The 17839-nt window shown below is 34.2% G+C and overlaps 1 pseudogene; it reads left to right on the top strand.

Annotated features, from left to right (window-relative positions):
- Positions 1–350: 350 nt before the first annotated feature.
- The window catches only part of LOC143656984 (synaptophysin-like protein 1 pseudogene), a 49449-nt pseudogene continuing 31960 nt past the window's right edge, over positions 351–17839 (top strand).

Raw genomic sequence — 17839 nt, 5'->3', positions numbered from 1 at the left:
GAGTGTGGATCAAAATAATAGGTCCATGTTTTCATGAGGGTAAGTATATCTAAAAATGTCAGAAGGAGGCTGCCCATGTGGGAAAGAACATTAGGTTTGTATGTGCAGCACCTAAGTCTGCATCATTTGAATTCAAATGTATTCTTTTAAGGCTGAAAAATCAAAATGCATAAATGAATTTTACTTTACATATAAAGGTAAAAATGACAAAAAGTTTAAAAGCAGTCTCTGTCTCCCTGGGGCTATGATTTATCCTTGTCTTCTCACTTGCAGTACATGAAACGGTTGTAAAATACTGAAGAGCAAAAACTATTTAGCAGAAGAAGGCCAGTTTCCACTGGTCATTGAAAATGTGGATTCTTAAACACTACTTTCATGATATAGAAGCTTTTATGTTTAGACGTTCTTCAATAAATATTTTGTTGCAAGGAATAGAACCTATTCAAGCTAAGGTAAGTGCTGGGGATTGAATTATGCCTCCATTAAGACATGTTCAAGTCTCCATCTGCATCCCTTTGGGTGTGAACACATTTGCAAATAGGACCTTCGAATATATTGTTATTAGTTAAGGGAAGGACCCATTTGTCAATATGATATTCCAAGATCCCATTTAAATGTCAACAGGTTTAATAAGGAAGGGCTTTAATCTATATAACTAGAGCCCTTATAAAGAGAGCAAATTCAGAAGCAATCAGTTAGAAGAAGCCAGAAGTCAGCAGCCAGAGAGGAGAGAGAGAGGTGGCCATGAGATGGGGGACTCTTGTCACCAGACTGCTCCTGATTCGGGAAAGGAGCATGGCCCTGCTGACATCTTGATTTTAGGTTTCTAGCCTTCAAAACCCTGAGACAGTAAATGCTTGGTAGTTGTCATAGCAGTTCTAGCAAACTATGCTTTTAATAACTCCATTGGAATTCTCACACAGAAGCCACGTAAAAGTTCTCCAGATGAGTTAGAATTGCCTGTAGTGTATTTCTGAACAACTGGAACAAAGACCAAATAAGGCCACTTTATATTAAGATTTAAAATAATTTGCAGATTTTATTAGTTAGAAATCAATTCAATATTGTAGGTGCCAAATCCAATTTTCTGAGAGTGGCTCAGATTGGACCAAGGTTATATCCCTGGTCCAATCAGCTGTGGACTCAGCTACAAATATAGAAGGCTAATGGGAGGCGATTTTCTAAGCAGGAGAGAGGAGACAAGAGAGTTTCTCAGAGATGTTCATGTAAAATATCAAGACTTCCCTACCAGAACGTAGAAGAAAATCTATCTTCTTGATCATAAGAGATAGGGCTCTGAGACGGTATGATAAAGAATCCTGATGTAGAGGAACTTAATAACTATTCACCCAAACTAGCAAACAAATAATAACAACAACAAAAGCCACATTTGAGCTCTTAGACCTTTGCAAAGCACCATCGCCTTCCCCTACAGCACTGACAGCTTGGTCACCTCAGAGAACCTACTTAGGAATTCAAACCCTGGCTGCTGTAGTGTGTTGTGATGGCATTTGACCTTGTTCTCATCACCTGGAGATTGCTTTAAGGAATCCCTCAACCATTTGCCTTACATGCACAAGAAAGTTGTTAGATGGTATTCATGGACTTTGAAAATGAGAACTAAATCTAGGTTCCATATGCCAAAAATAGCCTGGCACCAGCTGGTTATAAATCTGTTTTCAACTCTCTGAGGAAGTTCTTTTTAGAATTCATGATGTAAATGAATTCCTTGTCTAGTGTGTATGTGTGTGTGAGTGTGTGTGTATTCATAGACAGCTGTATTAAAACCAGTTTTTTATTTATTTCCCTGATATAAAATGATAGTCTTTTAAAAAGAAATAAAAAAAGCAGCATGATGAGAAATGTGATACAGAAGGCATCTCTAAGTTCCCTCATTCTGTAGCTGCCATCTTATTACCTGAACACCGACCCAGTTCCCAAGAGATGGGACAGGTGGTATATACAATAAAAAGTATCACGCTTTTCTCAAAATTGTTTCTCTGCTCCAAGTCCAAGATAACTGATCTAAGCTTATTTGAGCAATTTTCTTTCAGCCGAGTTCTCTCCTATAGGATTTATTAGGTTATAGACATAGGCTGAAGGAAACTTCATACTAAAATAAAACCTCTCTTAGATATTGAAACAAAAGCATTGCTGATTTGAAAACTCCCCCCTAAATATAATCCAAAAGGGGAAGAGACATTCTAAATATCTTCAGAATAGATCACTGAGAGGCCATGCTACTGCAAAGCATTAGTGATTTTATAAGCTCCTAGGAGGAGAGGGTGCCCAGTCATAGTGACACAAATGCCTGGAGTGGCAGCAAGTTTCTCTGGGGCACAGAGGTGCTCAGCATAAGGATCAGTTGTGCCTAGAAAAGAACTACCAGAGCTGGAAAGAGCAATACAAATAATCAACCCTCACCACACTGTAATAGATTTCTTTGTGAGATTGAAATACACGCTGAACGGGAAACAGGAAGTAGGGATGTCTTGGAGTCCTGAATCAGCAGGTCCAACCACAGATGACTATACTTTCTAAATATCAAAAGAAATCATTTTCAAAAATATTAGTCTTTCAAAAGATGAAATAATATGAGAGAACAGAATAATTATCATCAATAAGAAGCTTTTAATAAGAAACAGGGCCAGTTAAGAATGCTCTTATATGGAAGAATTTAACATATCAGTTTATAATATATTTTTAATATTTTGTAAATATTATAATTCTTAATTTAGCATCAGTAGAAATTAACAACCTCTTATAGAAATATTTTTAAATTGGCAATTTTGAAGTATACGATGGCTTTTACTCTCTTATCCTGTGTCCTACGTTTGTAGAAATAGCCCAATGTTTAGATATAAATATTCTGTTTGGCTTATATGATTGTGCAATATGGTTCAACCATTACTTTTAAAACAAATTCTAATTAAAACACCAATTGTTAAATTAATTTTAATCATGATTGCTGTATTTGCATTGATATTACAGTGAATTTTGACCTATGATAAGCATCAACCCCAACCCTCCAAGTAAGACAGGTGATTTTCAATATGCAGAATCATAACTTCCTCTTTATATAAATCTCTATCTATCCATCTATCTATCTATCCATCTTCCTATCCCACTGAAGTTTTTTGTTTGTTTGTTTTTATTATTATTTTTTTGCATGGGCAGGCTCTAGGAGTCGAACCCGGGTCTCCAGCACAGTAGGCGAAACTTCTGTCACTAAGCCGCCATTGCAATGTCCCCCACTAAAGTTTTTCAATGCAAATAAAAGATGACTATATTCTCAAGACACTAAGAGTTGACAAATTTCCAAAAAGGTCTGGCTTATTCCCATCTGTACTGAGGAATGTCCATATAATCAAACTTCAGGTTCTCTCTCATTTATTCAACAAAGGTATGAACAAAAAAGAACATTTTTCAAAGATGGCTTTTTGACAAAAAATAACTACCATTAATGAGGCCTTTTATTATCAAGATCTTTCCATATATAATCGTTAAGCCTACAAAATAGGTATTGCATGTTCTTAGTTTATAGAAGATGATAATTCATAGATTCAAAGAGTTTAATTTATAACACAGCTAATAAAGAGTGGAATTACGCTTCAAAACGTGTTCTCCTGGCTCTGAAAGCCATCCCAAGATCAACACCCCTTGACAACTCTTTATGAATCTTTTTTAAGTTTTTTCCTGGGAAAAATAGCAAGAACATTGATTTATGTCACAAGATGTTGGTTTAATTTTAAGCTTTAATATAAAGATAACCTCAGACACGTCTCTAATCTCTGCATCAGTTTTCTTGTTTTCCAAATCATTTCACAATATTGTTATGAAACTACAGCAACCCGGACATATGCTATATATATTAAACAGTATAAAACACTAAGTTGTTCATATAAGAAGTGATAGATGGTAGTGATGATAGCACAATATTGTAAACATAATTAACAGCACTGACATATAGATATAGATATAGATATATTTGAATGTGATTACAAAGGGGAAATATTAAGTTGTGTATATGTTGCTAGAATGAAAATAAATCCATGAGACTGTACATCACAAAGTGAACCCTAAGGTAAAGCATGGAGTAGAGTTAACAGTACATTTATTAAAATGTGTTTCCATCGATTGTAACAAAGCACTAATGCAAGGTGTTAATAATAGGGATATATGAGAACTGTATTTTCAGCATTATTTTTTCTGAAAGCTGACAACTTCTCTAATTAAAAAAAAAGTTATTTGTGTAATCTAAATAAACTGGATGAAGGATGTCTAACTAGAAAAGAAGAATACCCTGAAATGGTAAATACTGGTCCCTAGTTAGTCTTTTGATTAGTCATAAATTTGCCTTCTTACTCCATCACCTTTGATGCTGAGGACACACGATGTGGCACAGACAAGTCTAAGAATATACATGATGCCGTGATGTTCTGCAGTAGTCATGAAGACATCTCTGACCAAAAGGAAAACATATGAAAAAATCTGTATATTTAGAAGAGGAGAAAAGCCATGCTTATTTGTTTCAGAATACACTTAATAAAAAGGTTGATATAAAAAAAATGATTTGAATCTGAAATTATTTTTAAAAGGAGCCAGTGCATACACAGATTTTCACAATTAACAGCATGGATTAGGGAATTAAATAGGTCCAGTCTAACCCTGGTTAAGCCACACACTGATGGCATGACTTTGAGTAAATTACTTAATCTGCATTTCCTTATGCATTAATTACATATAATAACTCTTAAATTTTCTGATCTTTGTGACAATTAAATGAGATAGAAAATCTATCAGCACAGTACTTGGTTTTTCTGTCTAGCAAGCATTCAATAAGTGGTAACTCAAGGTTCCTTTGTCATTACTGTCTATTTTGATTCCGTGTAATTGAGTACTATTTAAATATATTATCAAGCAAAAATCTTGGTAATGGAGAAAAAAAAAGATTCATCGGACTTTATCTAGGCTAAATATTTTGCAAATTCATTTAAAAAGTAAAGACCAAGTCTAACATCGGAGAAAAAGCCTGAAATCATCCTTCCTCAAAAACCTTACATTTTGAGCAGTACTTTCTATAAATGTTGATTTCTCTTTCGGAATAAATTTCATGATAACTCTTAATTACATAATAACTTTTAACATACATACTTTTAATAGCCAATTCAGAACAGTGTGTTATTAGAAAATGCTTATGAAGACTTTACTATATAGCAAGCAAACCAGATAAATAAAAAGTGATTCCTATTTTGCTTAAGTCTTGGTATAGGTACTTACTAACTGAATTCATTGTTATTATTGAGGATAATGGCTTAAAACAAGAAAACTTAGTTGCTTAGAGCAACCAATATTTTTATTTCTCGCAATTTTGTGAATTGACTGGCAGTTATTCTGCCTAAGCTTATGTGAGGTAGTATGATTCAGACTGCCCTCACTTGCATATTTATCTGCTGGCAGGATGTTTGGTCTAGAAAGGCTCAGATGGTAGAGTTTGTGTCTGCCCTATGAGGTCTCTCGCTCCATCCAGTAGGCTATCCTGGTATTTTTTTTATGTTAGAGAACTCAAGGTTCCAAATAGCCACAGGAAAGCAAGCCCTAATACACAAGTGCTTTTCAAGTCACTACTTGTTCACATTTCTTAATGTCCCAGCAAATCAGATGGCCAAGTCCAGATTCAAGGCGCAGACAGTTAGAGCCTTCTCCTTGAAAGGAGGAATGACGAAGTCATACTATGAAGTAGTGGTGCCTGATGGGAGGGATTTGTCAGTATTTTTGTATTCTCTCCCACTATTTGAGTTTGTTCAAGTTATTTAACTCAATTTTTCTGCATATATTATCAACATGCAGATTTGAGAAAAGATTTAGGAGGAAATAAAGGCTTATAGACACATGTACCCTGATTACATAGCACATCATACACACTCAGAAAGTGATTAGAATCTAGAAAAAGAAAATATATACAGATATTTTACAGATATACATATTGATAAATATATTATAGAAGGCTCAGGTTATTAAAATGTGTGGTTTCTCAGTCATTTTATCTCTATTAGTTTAAGTGACAAGTAACTTTCTAGTATTCACCTAGCTGATTTTTTCCTTCATACTCTTTGTGTAGAGCACATGTTTTGAATAGAGACTTTTCAGTATACCTGGGGTATTATAGTAAAATCATATTCATCTTGTAAATATTGATAGTATAGTGAATCATTACTTCCAAAAACCATGGTAGAATGTATATTTGGTACTGAACATAACAAAAGGAAAATAATGGCTCCTAGCCCAAAAGGGCTCATAGTCTTGGGAGAAGCAGATACATAAACAACTAGTTTCAATACAGCTGTCAAATTTTATTCATCTTAATAAAAAATATGGTTGGCCAACAATTGGAATTCAGTCCATGTTTGTAGAATAATTTGATGCACTATGGATTGAGGAAGGTAAATCATTTCAGAGAAAATGAATAGGTTATTCCTTAGTCCCTCCTGTAAAAGCAGAATAGTTAGAAAAATCTGGGAAAGTATTCATTGCAGACACCAGCTAAATCCTCCACATGGGTGATTTTCAATGTAAGTATTTCAACAAAGAAGAACTTCACTTCCAACAAGAATGATTTTGAACCTCCGGGGGAAAAAAGCTTAAAAGAATACAATTGAGTTTGAAGTGACATCAGTGAATATTAAGAAAAAGCTACAGATGAACAGGTTACAAAACTTGAAAAAATATCAGAACACCATGGATAAAGGAGTAAAAGATAATCAAGGAATCCAGAAAAGGAAGAAAATGAATGATGGCCAAGAACTAGTTAATATTTCAGTATCTGCAAATGCAAACTACAAATGAAATTGAGGATTTAACTGAAGTATAATATATTCAGTTCATACAGCAGAATTTCTCTATACTACAGGTAAAATAAGTTGTTCACTAAAATTTACTACATGTGCTGGATTATGGGGTTTAGAGTTGCAGAATTGACATCAAATAGAAGAAAGAAATGTGGAAAGGAAAATGTGCTCCACTTGTGATCCTCGGTGGCTGTCATGAGAATTTAATTTAAAAGTGTCAGTGAAACAGAAAACCCAGCAGTTTGAGGGGTAAATCTCTTGTTGATTTTCTGATCTGAAATAATGCAGAGATGTTTTTGCTTTGATAGTTTTAAATAGACTGCAGAGCATGCAATCTATTTTAAATAGACTGCAAAGGGCATGCCTTTATTTTAAATAGACTGCAAAGGGCATAAACTTTTGGCCAAATGAAGATTAAAAAAAAAAAAGTAAGCCTTTCACCAAAACCAGAGATGTTATGTCTAAATTTTGGATATATTTGACATCCTTAAATAGTTCCTCTTATGAAAGTTAATGCTTTTTTTTCCCACAAAATATGTGCAAGGTAGTGATTTTTGTGATGCACATTTTGATTCTTAGATGCATTTGCCCCATAACTTAGAAGAGTACTCTGATATATGTATTCTGCTTACTGCTGTAGAGCCTCTGATAAAATTGTTTCCTTTGGAATAATTCTGTTTTATTGGTGTATTAAAAATGTTGTGCAGGCTAATGTGCAGATTTTAGTCTGCACTTTAAATCAATAGTCATCTTCAGAACTATGTGAGGTCAAGCACTGTTCAGGCTACATTTGCAACAAATCACAATGCCACATTAAGTACTTACAGGGTGTTATTAACCAAAGAAAACCTCTTCGGGAAAGGAAAGTTTTGTTGAACACAGTAGATGGAATATCCTGCAGGCAGATATTAAAAAACAGTGCATCAGGTGTAGAGCTAATGCAGCAGGAGATGGAAAACTGGAATGTTGAATAATGCAAGTTTCTATTTTTCCTTTAGAAAGACTTTCATTCTTTATAAAGAAATGAGTTTCTTTCATTGGAAAAGTTTGTTAATGTGAAGACATTAATGCTCCTTATGTTCTCTAGCCAGCTATCAGAAACACCCATCATTTCAAATTAAAGTTAATTTGAATTAAAGTTAATGGGTAAAGTATGCATGTACCCATTACAAAATGAGATTGAACTTACTGAAAATTTATCAGAACACTTTTTTGACCAAATGTGGTTTGCTGTGTTATATTCTTAGGGTTTTTCATTTATTCATTGTCATTAATTCCAACAGGTATTTACTGAGTATCAGCTATGGACTAAGAACTATGGTACAGACTAGAAGGAAAAGACACAGCCTTGGTCGCTGAGCAGGTAGAACTTAGTAACAGCAATGGGGACATCTTAGGTAGATATAACTGGATATGAAGAAGCAAAATATCATGTAGGTAGTAATGCAAAGGTCAGATGAAGTAATGGAACAATGGAAAGCTCCTGGTTAAGAGGTTAAAACTGCATCAGCTGAGAACGGGTCATGGTGGCTCAGCAGGCAGAGTTCTCACCTGTCATGCTGGAGATCTGGGTTCAATTCCCAGGACCTGTCTATGCAGAAAAAAAAAATATATATATATCTGCATCACCTGTGGTGAGCTCCAGATGCTCATATAATCCAGTTCTCCTGGTTGTACCTTAGAGTTGGTAGCCCTTCCTCCTTTCTCTAGCGGGTTTGCGTCTATCTTTTTCTTTACCTCACTGGTCCTCCAGCTTTGTTTCTAATGCTGCTGTTTCTGCAGAATCACAGTTCTCCAAAAGAGAGGTTTGAGTTAATTATGTACCATCTCTGTCAATCAGAACTCTCAGTTTATGATGGTTCAGATATATCTGTTGATCCATTCAGCAGAATGGATTTGCTGTCATACATGCCTATTTGTGAAAAAGAATAAGAAGTGTGTTCAGAGAGACTTAAAGGCAAATATATGTTGTAACAACCATTTAACGTTCCAATAGAAGTCTCCTATTGGGCAAAGTTTTGTTTCAGACAACCTACAGATTCTTGGACTCTATAACTATAAATGTATAAATTTTATTGTTATGGTTTTGTCATCAATCCATTATCAAATTATTGGAGGTTAAGGTAGATAGCAGAGTCATATGATACCAAGATCATATGAAGGAGGATTTGTATATGACACTTTCTCAAGGAAAACGTGGCTATGGATTTATCTGTATTGCAATGAGTTTAATAATTACTAGCCTTATACTTTGGTTGTAAAAAAATAAGCATAATGCTTTCATATATATATACACATATATATATATACACAAATATACATATATGTTCTGAAAAAAGAATAGAAATATTGAAATACATATAATGCAATGATGTAAAGAAAAGAAAACATAAGTTGTTAAATTAAAATGAACCCAGAGTGAGGTTAAGGCACAAAATAGCTATTTTGAGTTTGATATCTTGTATACATAATAGGCTTAACTGATAAAATCACAAGATTAGATAACAAATCTAGAGATAATAAAAAGAAGGAAGACTGTTGGATTCCAGTGTCCATTAACAAAAATAGAACAGTGCCTGTTTCAAAATTTAAGTACAACAGTTACTTTTTATAATCTCTAGGTACTATTTCCCATGATTGCAAATAAAACAATTACTGTAAAATAAACAATAGTGACAATGAAAATTCATATAAAATGTATAAGCTTTCCTACAAGTATTTATTGCAATATTTGTTACTAGAACTTGATAAGATGTGCTGAAGCATGATTCCATTGGAAAAAGAAATCTATTAGGGACAGATGCATATAACTTTTACGTACAGTTCTCTGGTGGTCTGCCCTAAGCAAAAGCGAAATTTTAAATAAACAGAACTATGATGATCAACTTGAAATATATATGACCCCATCAGGAATATTTATCATAATTTGTAGGGAATACAATGTGCTTCGAAAACACATATCGAATAGTTCTATTATTGGAAAAATAAAAACTACAAAGTAAAGTTTGCAAATCTTCTTGGCTGATAGAGTTGCGTGCTAGAGAGTAAGAATTGTGCAGAGTTAAAGAAACACTGATCTAGAGGAAGTGATGGTCTGTGTATCCTCCAGATCAGAGTCTATAAATACTAATCTTCTCAGTCATTTTCCAAATATTAAGCAGAAGTGAGTTTTGTTTTGGATTACATTCATTGGCAATTGTTTGGCACACACATTCTCTATGATGCTGAATGCTTGAATAGTTAGCTAAGCTTGATATAAATTTTCCAGCCCACACAGATAAGGAATCTGCAAGTGATTTTTCCATTTATTACACCTTAATAATAGAAACTATTACTAGCCCAAGTTTATTACTAATGCTTACCTTATCTAACTGGTTATTAAGAGGCCACTTGTCTCATCTCAGTTCTAACTGATGATTGAAGAAATGCTATATTCCAGAGATTCATCATGAAGATATTTCAAAATAAGTGACTAAAAACCAGTTAGTTAACTCTTAACCTGGGAAGTTGTAAAATGGTGAAGAGAGTGAAGACTTTGGGGGAGGACTTGCCAATAACTCCCACATAAGTGTTGAAAGTTACCTGTCCTTACTTCAGCCTAGTGGCTGGAACATAAACAGAACCATTGGAGAAAAAGAGGTAAAGAGAATTTTGTGCCTCCTTACTGAAAAAGCCAATGGTTGTGATATAGATGAGCCAGAAGCGTTGAAACCTACTTAAGTCTTTTTAGGGGTCAAAGGATATATTGGTGCTTTATGAGCCAGAGTAAGCCAAGGGTGAGGAGAGCGGTCAGAAGTTGCCCTTGTTGACCCACCACAGTACGACTGCCTGGAGGAACCAAACAGGTTCCACAAAGAGAAGTAATATTTCTGGATTCCTACATTCAGCGAAAGAATGAAGAGCCAGCAGAGGCAGTGATACACGCATTACTTGTAAAAAACAGGAAGTATAGTTCTCAAAATCAGAAACAAACATAAGCCAAAGAAACCTCTAAAGTACTTATTGAGAGGGTGAGTCCATTTTAACTACGTGCCAAGCCCAGAGATTATAAAGCAAGGTTACAATAATGATTAAAAATATAAGATCATACAATGTTACAATGATTTTGATCCATTTTAACTCTTGTTGGATCCCCAGTAGAGATGAGAAGAGAGATAAGACACCAAAGAAGAAAAAGCTAAAGAAGTTGACTACTCTGCTGCAGAGTGAGGTGCTTCCTGTCTATAAAAGTTCTTCAAAATGTGAGGGGAGAGAAGTTTTGTCTTTTAATTAAAAAATGTAGTTTTAATTAGTATATGGGTATGGACATTTCCATTGTTTATTTTAGACTGTTTTTAAGACATAAGGGCTTATAAGGCATACTAATTGACTAACAGTGAGCAGAAAAATCATGGAGATTGCAAGACTTTTCATGTAAGCTCAGGAAAGTGACCCACTGGAAAAATGTTAGCAGAAATCAAAACTATAGTTTCACTTTCACTACATCCCATAAGTCATGTTCATTCTCATATCTGGGGTATGTGTGAGTGCAGAGTGTGGGTGTGAATAGAAACAATTTTGAAAAAAAATTCTGAAAGTATCTACAGCATCAAGGTCATTTGGATATTGAAATTATCTCTCATTGAAATGGTAAAAATATCTCAGCTTCATTCGCTTGCAAAGTAAATTAGAAAATCACTAATAAAAATGAATCCTGGCAGAGGGTATATATCATGACGTCATCAATGTTTAGAATCCATAATACTTATGACTCAGAAAGAAAGGAAGCAGCATTACGTATGTGTTAACTTCACTGCAGTGTAATAGCAGTTTACTATCATGAAATCATAGACCTCTGCTCTTGTTTCAGAATATGATTCAGGCAACACACAGAAAAGTGTACTTACATTTTTTAAAAGAGAATAGAGACTCTAGTGACACACTTGAGGTCAGAGAAAGTGTTTAAAACATTATTGTCAGAATAATTCGAAAATAATTTTTAAAAAAACACACAAACAGGTTTTGTCTCTTACATGTGTTCTCACACAGTTCTCTTCTCAGACAGCACACCTTAATGCAACAGAGCATTCAACTATATCTACCTCAGTCAAGCTGTGCACAAATTGCAAACAAAATGAATTGTGTGTTTTCATCCTGTATCTACACTACTAATTCTTTTTTATTACTTTTAGTGCATATAGTTGCAATGAAACAACTTCAGGAATGAAGCTTGTTAAAAAGTGGACTTTAGGGTGCATTAAAAAATGATTGTGTGTAGACAACACATTAAAACAGATTTTCACAGGAACAGATGCAAGCTGGCAGGGAATAAAGTACTTTATTGAGTTTTGTAGCTAAGACAGCTTATGTGTGCTCTACAAACACAGTATTACACATAGAACACTGTATTATCAATTTTGGGGTGAAAAGAATTCAAAAATGCTTGTATAGACATATTTCTCTTATTTACATTTCTGTTTGTATGCAGTAAACAGTGTCAGTATCAGGAATTCTATAGCTAACCAGCAATTAGCAGAACCAAAAATAGATTTTTTTTAAAATATGGAAGGTAATGAAATAGAGAAACACCAAAAAACCTGACATTGTCAGTCAAGAGATTTATAAAATAAATTCTTAGAGGTGAACGACATCAAAATAGAGACGAAGTTCATGTGTAGTAATGATCATTAAGTTCAGCACAGTTTCTGTATGCTTTAAAAGACTTATTTACTCTTACTATTACATACCATGAATAATTATTTATGTTAGAAATCATGGTCTTATTAATGGTTCAAATGGCATGCCATTTAGAAAATATGTCGAAGCAAAATAAATCCCAAATCATCCCTTCAAAACTTTGAAATTGACAAGGCTGCCATATCCTCTTTGAATTCACTCCTCTACATTGCTGTCTGTGCCTAATCCTCTTAAGAATGTCTCATTTGTCATTGTAACCAGAACACTGTACAATCCTGACAATATTCCTACAGTAGAGCTTGACCAATGTACTGTGGAATACTGGGCTCTTCCCTTATCTTCCTTGATCTGTACAAAGTAATTATCAATTATGTTAGCAAGCATGAGTTCTCTCAAGAGGGTGAGCTAAACATCTGAAGAAGCATTTCAGAATTAAAAATAAATTAAATAAAAGGCAAGAATGCCACCTGAAAACACTGGATAAAATATTATGAAAAGCCTCTAAAATGAGTATGTAAAGGTGCAAGAAAGGAAGCAAAATCCCTTGCATCCACTAAAGCGGGACTAGAACAGTGTAATTACAAGGATTTGCTAAACTGTAGATGCTTTAAGGCCCTGTCCAGTCTTTGGAGCCTAAGGACTTGGGTAGTGAATGCTGCAGAGAAAATGGAGTAAGGGGCATAAGTTTTTTCCAACTCACTTCTGTTAGAAAAGCAAGCACTGGTATTCCCTGGCCTCCTTGCCAGAGGTTGTTAAATATTCTATAGTTACACTAGATACTTCACATATGGTCAGTTTACCAAGAATTGAAGGGACACTCACCAGAATGGATTAAAGATCACAGATTACGTGCCTAACCATAAATTAATTCCACAAACATACATTGCACATCTAGCTTATATTGCAGAGGTAATGAGAGAGAATTTAAAGCATTAAGGTCAAGTGTGAAATAAGGATTATAATTATTTTACTTTTATAAATAAATTTTCCAGAAAGGAATGCTGATAGATTAAAAGCTATGTGAGGAATTACATAATACTGTGACACAGTGCTCTTACTTCCTCTCATTTAAGAGCAATGAAAGCCACAGGAACTACAGACCTTTAAACTAGAACATTTCACAATCATCAGTTGAATTGTAATTTTGTGGGTCTGTAACCCTGCCAACATCTGATCTTTAATTCTTCTTTTGACTTTCTCATTATTTTTCACAATCATCTCTGGCAACTTGGCCTCTAAGTCTATCGGTATCCATAAATCATCTTCAACATCTATAATCCCATGTCTACACAGAAATTTTGATGAGATTCCACTGCCATCAAGTAACAGTGCTAACACACAGTTTGAATCATGACAGCACTCAGGATTTGTAACATGTACTATATCCTATTTTTTATTGATACCAAAAATTTATTGCAACAATTTGATTATTGCTTTGTAAAATAAATAATCATTGCTTTTTGATATTTAGGAATGTTTTGTATAATGTACATAGCATGAAACTAAGATCTTAAGCTAAAATGCTATTTTCTCTGTATAGAATAGTGACAATTATAACTGTGAGGAAGTTCAAAATTTTTGTTTCCATTTTTTGTTTGTTGATTTATCTTTTTGCTTTGGTTAATAAATCTTCTTTCATTGATGTAATCATCTTCATAATGCAGCAAAATAGTTTTCCAGGTAGGTTGAATTTACTAGTCTAAAAATTCATGTAGTTCTAATCTAAAAAATAAACATGAAAAACAAATGTATTGTAAAGTCTTACAAAGGTACAGATAATGCTGAGATACACAGAAACTTCAAGCTGCGCTGAATACCATAATCTGTGTTTCTACTTGTTGATAAACATCATCTGAGGTAGGCATTAAGCATTGGTTCAGGGTTATCCTACCAAATATGATTGATATTTGGGCTTGGAGCGATTATCTTTCTAACTATCCAAGGGGCTAATGGGCATCTCACAACCATTAAAGTTTTCTGGGACACCAGTAACCTACCATATTCCATCTGTTTTTGAAACTGAAATTAATCATTTTGAAAGAGAGATGGAGATAGCCTAGCAATGTAGATACTTTCACAGCTACAGGATTATGTTTTTTCTGCATTAGTCCTTGTTTCCATGTCTCTCAATTCTCTTAAATCTATACAAAGTTCTCTCTTTAGGGAGTACCAAGTTACCCTATTACTCAGTACAGCTTTATTAAGGCATTTGAGCTTGCAAAATATTTCAGTTATAAACTCACATGTGACTTTTCCTTGTTTTCATTAGTCTCTACTCTTGCCAACTTTCAAGTCCCTTTTATTTTGTCGTGGTCTATATTCTTTCCATCACCTATGAGTGTACCATATTGAACTATATAATGTTTAGTGCCAACTTATAAAGGAAGTAATGACAAGTAATGACACATAGAACAATAGGTAGAAATTGGGCTAAATAAGATGGCAGGGACATATGCCACTCATATTTGCAATTCCTTTGAGTGTATTAAGTTATCACATCAAAGAAATGATGAAAACCTTGTTCTCCATCCGTGGTGTAGAATGATCAATGAAGTTCATACCATAATTGCTCCATTCAGGTCCAAGCACAGAGATACAATCTCTTCCTGTTAAAAGAATTAATGTAACTCATTTGTTCCTTAAAGAGACCTTCTATTCAACCGTATCAAAGTTCTCTTTCTTTCCTGTGAGGAATGCTTGCAGTCTCTTTGCAGAGCATCCCATTTTTCCTCTGTGTCTGGCACTTTTGGAATTAAATATGTCTCATGAATTATTTCTTTGGCTCTTCATTCGCCCACCCGCAGGAGGCTTATTATAATCCCACCATGCATCTGCTACCTGCTGAAAACGTGGATCCCTCTACCCCATTCCCATGTCTAGTTCTGGTTTCTGAAACTCCAGTCAGGGTTTGGATGTTAGCCATCTCTTCCAACTTTTTTAGGAGAGCAACTTGTGTTCTATTAAAATTGACCTGAATTTTAGTGTAGGGTTTTTCTTAAAAAACATTGAACAGCATAAATTAATGTCATTTTACAATATTATGTTAGGCAACAGGTAAATGAGACAAAGTCTCTGAGCTCACATTTTAGAGAAAAATGCAGAAAGCACAAGATAATAATATACATATATATATACATATATATACGTATATATATATACATATATATATACATGTATATATAGATATATATACGTATATATATACTCACATATCCGCTAGATAATTAAATTACATGACAATTATAGTATATTTTAGACAATTAAAATACATGATAAATGTAAAGAGAGAACTAAATATGGTGATATAATAAAGATGAACTGGGCTGGGAACTTCTTCTTAAGAAGGTAAAATATACATTGATATCTGGAGACTAAGAAGGAATCGTCAGTATGAATAGTCTGGGAACCCACACAAAAGACAGTACTATTAAGGGATAGATATTAGCCAGTGTGGGGAAAAAGAAGTGAACCCTGTGATTTGGTGCGGAGAGAGGGGATCGTGTAATGTGATATTAGACATGTATATTTGTAATGTATTTCAAACAAGATGGAAAGCCATAAAATGTTTTTAAGCTATATGCTAACACAAACTCATTTAATACTTTAATCTATTGCTCATTGCTGGAGAATGGGTTATAGAGAAGAAAGTATGGAAAGAGACAATTACAAGGAATTGTAGTAATTGACACAAGAAATTATTTCACTTTGGATTTGGGTAGCAGTAGATGTGATTGAGATATGAGCCAAACTTTGCTGAATATGTTAAAGGGATAAAGGATTGGATTTGTTAATGAAACCGGAGAAAACAATTTGTGAGAAAAACAATTCTTTTCATAAAAAGTTGGTGAAAGCCAAGTTTGCTTACTGAAGACCCAAGAACAGGTTTGTAGTGTAAGAGAGGATAGGAATCAAAGTTTCCATTGTACATATATTTAAACTGTAATGCTTATGAATAATTTTTGAAGCCATCATAAGCAGTTTGATATATGTCTTTGAAACTCAGGGTCTCAGTTTTTACATGGCAATATAAAGTTAGAAGCCATAGAATATGGGGTATTTAAAGTCACAGGAGTGCATTATCATCTATGATGATGATAAAAATAAAACTAGGGTAGTGAGACAGTGAACCAGCCCAGAGATACTCTAACATTTGGAAGTTAAGTAAAATGAGCAATGGAGCCTAAAAGTATGTAGTTAGACTTGTAGAGGAAAAATTGTGCGTTCCTGGAAGCCAAAAAAGAGAAGAATATTTCAAGAAATAAACTACTATTGAGAGTTTCAGAAGAGAAGAGCAAAAAGAGATCATTGGGTTTGGCAATGTGATGGATGTTAGTGGACCTGGGTGGTGGTATCAGAACATCTGAGTGATTAAATCAAATTAGGCATGGTTAATGGGAGTTGGCCTTTTTAGGCAGATATCCACGATGGCACCTCTTCCCTTGCTCTTTTGGACACTTCGCGCTATATAAGTAATAAAATGATCATTTGTTGAGACTCACTGTTGTGCTTGAACCTGGGTTCCCATGACTTATTATATGGTAACTCACTCTTCAAGCCCATTTAATAGGGCTTTTGCCATGATTAAATGTGATAATGTATGTAAAGTACAAAGAGCAGTGTGCTCAGCCTACTCTAAATAATTTATAACGTTAGCTATTGTTATTACTTGGGGCCAAGGTAGATGGTATTGCAGGTGTACAAATGTTCCAAAATCTTAGTTTACTTGGTGGAGTAGAAATGGTGGGAGACCACTTGTTATTGTATTCTGATATAATAAAAATATATTTTGTTTTTTTATACACACCTGGAAAGTGCACCATTAATGCTAATTGCTGATGAAATGGAAGAGCAGATAAAACTTCCAAGTTAATCTGGAAAGCAGTTAAAAGAAAGAAATATATACCAATAAAATACTCTTAAAAAAATAGACAAGTTGACAATAATGAGTTAATTAAAGATTTTCTGGGAAACTGCAAATATCACTGTAGAAATGACAATATGTATCAACCCAAGTGTGATTTAAAGCTAAGAACACTAAAAATTAATGAAGAGTCTTCTTGCCTGCCATGTGGTAGACCCGGGTTCGATTCCCAATCCATGCACTTCCCAAGAAACAAAAAAACAAGCAAAAAGCCAAAAACTGAGCAAACAAAAATTCAACAAATGGTGCTGCAATAACAGGATACTCACATGGAAAAGCAATGAAATGTAATTTGTAAAAATAGATAAAATTTGTAATGAATGAGATTAAATTGATCATTAGAGAGATTAAATTAATCATAAGAGAATACCACATTCAAGTCCACATCAAAATA

This window comes from Tamandua tetradactyla, chromosome 2 (assembly GCF_023851605.1).
Source record: "Tamandua tetradactyla isolate mTamTet1 chromosome 2, mTamTet1.pri, whole genome shotgun sequence".
NCBI lineage: Eukaryota > Metazoa > Chordata > Mammalia > Pilosa > Myrmecophagidae > Tamandua > Tamandua tetradactyla.
The sequence above is the reverse complement of the archived record's forward strand: the minus strand, read 5'-3'. Positions and strand labels throughout refer to the sequence as shown.